Below are 5,535 nucleotides of genomic sequence, written 5' to 3'. Positions count from 1 at the left end.
CGGCGCTGGCAAGCATACACACTCTCATACACACTCTCACACAAACTCACCTTTGGAGCCAAGGCCTTGCTACTAGTTATACACTAGTGTGTGTGTGTGTGTGTGTGTGAACACATGGCATGTCCTGCTTTCAGCTCCAGTTTCGCGCTGACAGAAGAGACCGCCGCAGGGCTATTGAGTAGCAGCCTGGCCTCGTTGACGCAACACACACACACACACACACACACACACACACACACACACACACACACACACACACACACACACACACACACACACACACACACACACACACACACGTCTGAGTTTACACTGGCCTATTTACATGGTAGATTGGGTCAGAGTCGTCTACGTGGGATTCCTGTGGGGAAGGAACCCTCCGGCAGGTACAGTGTGGTTGGTCAAGATAGGCTGAGTGACAGGATCAACAGCCAACACGCTGAATGTAGTTTTATTTAGGGCGGTGCTTTGACTTGAACTTGAACCAATGCACTTTAACTCACAGCGGAACATAGACAGGAGCTATAGGGCCTGGGATCATACGCTCATATTCTTCCTTTAACTGTTCTCTCTAAACAAATGTAGTTAAGATGTCTTGAATGAAATAACCACGTTGACTGCCTTTCTGTATCCCTATAGCTTGGTGTAGTCTAAAACAAAGAGAAAAACCTCAAAGCTTTACATTTAAAGGAGACCTGAAAGCATTCCATTTAAAGGAGACCTTAAAGCATTACATTTAAAGGAGACCTTAAAGCATTCCATTTAAAGGAGACCTTAAAGCATTCCATTTAAAGGAGACCTTAAAGCATTCCATTTAAAGGAGACCTTAAAGCATTCCATTTAAAGGAGACCTTAAAGCATTCCATTTAAAGGAGACCTTAAAGCATTCCATTTAAAGGAGACCTTAAAGCATTCCATTTAAAGGAGACCTTAAAGCATTACATTTAAAGGAGACCTTAAAGCATTCCATTTAAAGGAGACCTTAAAGCATTCCATTTAAAGGAGACCTTAAAGCATTCCATTTAAGGGCAGGGTTCAACGGACTTGGCTCTTCATCGAAACAGGATTTGCGTGTGATCAACATTATTGATAGTTTGAATGATTATTCCCGCCTGCTTGAACTCCATGACACACTCAATAATAAACAATAGTTTTAGGCAAACAAGTTGACAAAAGGGAACTTGAATATCTAATTAAATTTCCTTGTTGTGTTTTCTTCAAAGTGCCGGCCATCTGTGCTCTCTGTGCAGCGGGTTGAGACTAGCTGAGCGCATATGGACGGGGGTCACACAACTGGGAAGTCACGCAGCAAAACTCCACCGCCTCGTAATCATCTTTAATAGCCATCAACAGATTGCAGCTGTCGCTAGGTGTGTGTGTATTTGTGTGTGCGTGTGCGTGTGCGTGTGCGTGTGTGTGTGTCACACTCGGTATTAATGGGAAATGATGCCATTACTGTTTGTGCCTGAAACATATGCCCCCTCATTCAGATAACGAAAAAGTGAACCACTTCCAAATATATATATAATATAATGCTGGGGACTCTACCCTGGGGTCAAAAACAAAAGACAACAAAACATTCTCAATGTTTTAGATTAGGACCCCAGGCATAGTTTCTGAGCCTTACGTTCAGAGGAAAATAACACGTAAATGGGTTAGTAAATGGACTGCATTTACACAGCGCTTTTCTAACCAGTGGCCACTCAAAGCGCGTTACAATATTGGCTAACATTCACCAATTCATGCACATGTTCACACACCAATGGCGGTGTCAGTAATGCAGGGTGACAGCCAGCTCGTGAGGTGTCTTGTTCAGGGACACCTTGACACTTGAACTAGCAGCCGGTTTCCAGCCAACCACTCTACCTCCTGAGCCAAATGCCGCCAAGTAAATTGGTTACACTTTACATTTACAGTACATAAATTAACCATTAAACATTATATATATATATATATATATATATATATATATATATATATACATACAGGTCCTTCTCAAAAAATTAGCATATTGTGATAAAGTTCATTCTTTTCCATAATGTAATGATAAAAATTTAACTTTCATATATTTTAGATTCATTGCACACCAACTGAAATATTTCAGGTCTTTTATTGTTTTAATACTGATGATTTTGGCATACAGCTCATGAAAACCCAAAATTCCTATCTCAAAAAATTGGCATATTTCATCCGACCAATAAAAGAAAAGCGTTTTTAATACAAAAAAAGTCAACCTTCAAATAATATTGTTCAGTTATGCACTCAATACTTGGTCGGGAATCCTTTTGCAGAAATGACTGCTTCAATGCGGCGTGGCATGGAGGCAATCAGCCTGTGGCACTGCTGAGGTCTTATGGAGGCCCAGGATGCTTCGATAGCGGCCTTAAGCTCATCCAGAGTGTTGGGTCTTGCGTCTCTCAACTTTCTCTTCACAATATCCCACAGATTCTCTATGGGGTTCAGGTCAGGAGAGTTGGCAGGCCAATTGAGCACAGTAATACCATGGTCAGTAAACCATTTACCAGTGGTTTTGGCACTGTGAGCAGGTGCCAGGTCGTGCTGAAAAATGAAATCTTCATCTCCATAAAGCTTTTCAGCAGATGGAAGCATGAAGTGCTTCAAAATCTCCTGGTAGCTAGCTGCATTGACCCTGCCCTTGATAAAACACAGTGGACCAACACCAGCAGCTGACATGGCACCCCAGACCATCACTGACTGTGGGTACTTGACACTGGACTTCAGGCATTTTGGCATTTCCTTCTCCCCAGTCTTCCTCCAGACTCTGGCACCTTGATTTCCGAATGACATGCAAAATTTGCTTGCATCCGAAAAAAGTACTTTGGACCACTGAGCAACAGTCCAGTGCTGCTTCTCTGTGGCCCAGGTCAGGCGCTTCTGCCGCTGTTTCTGGTTCAAAAGTGGCTTGACTTGGGGAATGCGGCACCTGTAGCCCATTTCCTGCACACGCCTGTGCACGGTGGCTCTGGATGTTTCTACTCCAGACTCAGTCCACTGCTTCCGCAGGTCCCCCAAGGTCTGGAATCGGCCCTTCTCCACAATCTTCCTCAGGGTCCGGTCACCTCTTCTCGTCGTGCAGCGTTTTCTGCCACACTTTTTCCTTCCCACAGACTTCCCACTGAGGTGCCTTGATACGGCACTCTGGGAACAGCCTATTCGTTCAGAAATTTCTTTCTGTGTCTTACCCTCTTGCTTGAGGGTGTCAATGATGGCCTTCTGGACAGCAGTCAGGTCGGCAGTCTTACCCATGATTGCGGTTTTGAGTAATGAACCAGGCTGGGAGTTTTTAAAAGCCTCAGGAATCTTTTGCAGGTGTTTAGAGTTAATTTGTTGATTCAGATGATTAGGTTAATAGCTCGTTTAGAGAACCTTTTCATGATATGCTAATTTTTTGAGATAGGAATTTTGGGTTTTCATGAGCTGTATGCCAAAATCATCAGTATTAAAACAATAAAAGACCTGAAATATTTCAGTTGGTGTGCAATGAATCTAAAATATATGAAAGTTTAATTTTTATCATTACATTATGGAAAAGAATGAACTTTATCACAATATGCTAATTTTTTGAGAAGGACCTGTATATAGCACTAGCATAGTGGTTATGGTTAGGGGGTTAGTTTTACACTAACACTATTAAATAATGTAGACATCACTACCTTAGTAAACATGAACACCCATACCTTGGAAAACATGTGCGCACCATTCGGAAAATGATTCCTACACCACTACACCATTTAACTCTTAATCTGTGCTTATTACTGCATTAACTGTGAAGTATGGAGTATAATCAAAATACCCTCATGTATAGTGTTACCAATAAGTTTCATCATAGGAGGCAAAAGTAGACCAGAATTAAACGATTTATAGAGAAAGATTCCCTTGAGTCGGGGATGGGTCCATTTTATTCTAACCAACCTTCTCCTTCTGGTATTATGAATGCAGTAAATAGCCTCAGCAGTAAGGTAGCGTAGTGGTGAAACAACAGTAGGCCTGCATTTGAATCAAATAACAGCAATTATTTCAGAAAGTGTGTTCATGTTACGTGACTTGAGGAGACCCTTCTTAAGGGCACTACTTAATTGGTGTTTAGGTGATGCAACATGAAGTCAGCAGGGGGGGAATTAAGGAATCACATTTCAAAATAAAAGCCAAATAGAACGTTTTATATTACACTGATACCTACCTCACTATAGAAACACAATAGTATTAGTAATAGTACATCTAATTATAAGCTGCCAAAGAACCTTTTGACATTCTTCCAATTAAAAGTCCCTGGCTGTCACCATTCTCAACAACAGTGTCACGTACACTGTCCTAGAGCACCCTCTGTTGGTAATAAGGTATATTACATGCCAATTCAAACTACCATTATCTCACATCTGATGATGATGTAAACAAAATAATGGAATTACTTTGACCATGCAAGAGGAAAACACAGCATATAATTTTAAATGTAGTGATTTATTTCATGCTACCGCTGTACCATTCAGGATTAAAAAATATCAAACACAGCGCACCCCTCCGTCACACCATTACAGAAAAACGTTTGTGATACAGAAAAGAAAAACTATGTTCATACTCAATTCGAATAAGGAAGAACAGAACTCATAAAACGGATAGAAATATAGTACACAAGAAACTGGAGCGATTCAATACAACGCGAGCATAATTTCAACACACATTTTCAAAGTAGCAGTTCTATTGGAAAAGTCAGTATAGGCCTCTTGTTCTCAGACAGATTCAGAACTTTACATTAAGGAAGCTGATTCAGTAGCAGGGTTTTGATTCAGTAGACAATTTCCTGATATACATTCATTGTATTTCTTGTCACTTTTGAAAGATATCTTAAAACAATCTTCAGTAGTTTGAGCAAACAGCAAAGATCACAACAATCACCAATCAAGGTTGGCTTTCATAACGATATGATTTGTAAATAATATCAATAACTATGATAATAATAAAAATGAGTGTTTAATTGTAGCACTTTTTCAATGCCTTTGGGGTTGTAAACCCAGTATTTCTCAGTTTTTCTTTCCTTGGATGAGTCTATCAATCCAATGAGGCAATAGACTTTTGCATATTTAGAAATCAACGACAAACAAATTGTTAGCTTAAATACATAGATTGTGGTAGTGTTTCATGTTTACAATGTCTGAAGCAAGTGGAGCTGTCTATTAGCATCAGAGGAGGGACATCACTCTCTCCCTCTATATATATATTTATATTATATATATATATATATATATTTATTTTATACATAGTTTGTGTATATATAAGCTAAACGGTGCGAAATGTTTTCTCATCAGCGATCCAACTAGGCTGTGGTGCATCCATATTTAAAAAGTGCTGAAGACACACTCACATTTCAAATTCTGTCCAGCTAAAACAACTTGCTTTGGAAATGTTTTTTTTGCATTATTTTTTTTTACACACACACACACACACACACACACACACACACACACACACACACACACACACACACACACACACACACACACACACACACACACACAC

The sequence above is a fragment of the Gadus macrocephalus genome, chromosome 17, assembly GCF_031168955.1.
Source record: "Gadus macrocephalus chromosome 17, ASM3116895v1".
NCBI classification, from domain to species: domain Eukaryota; kingdom Metazoa; phylum Chordata; class Actinopteri; order Gadiformes; family Gadidae; genus Gadus; species Gadus macrocephalus.
Note: the sequence above shows the minus strand (reverse complement) of the source record.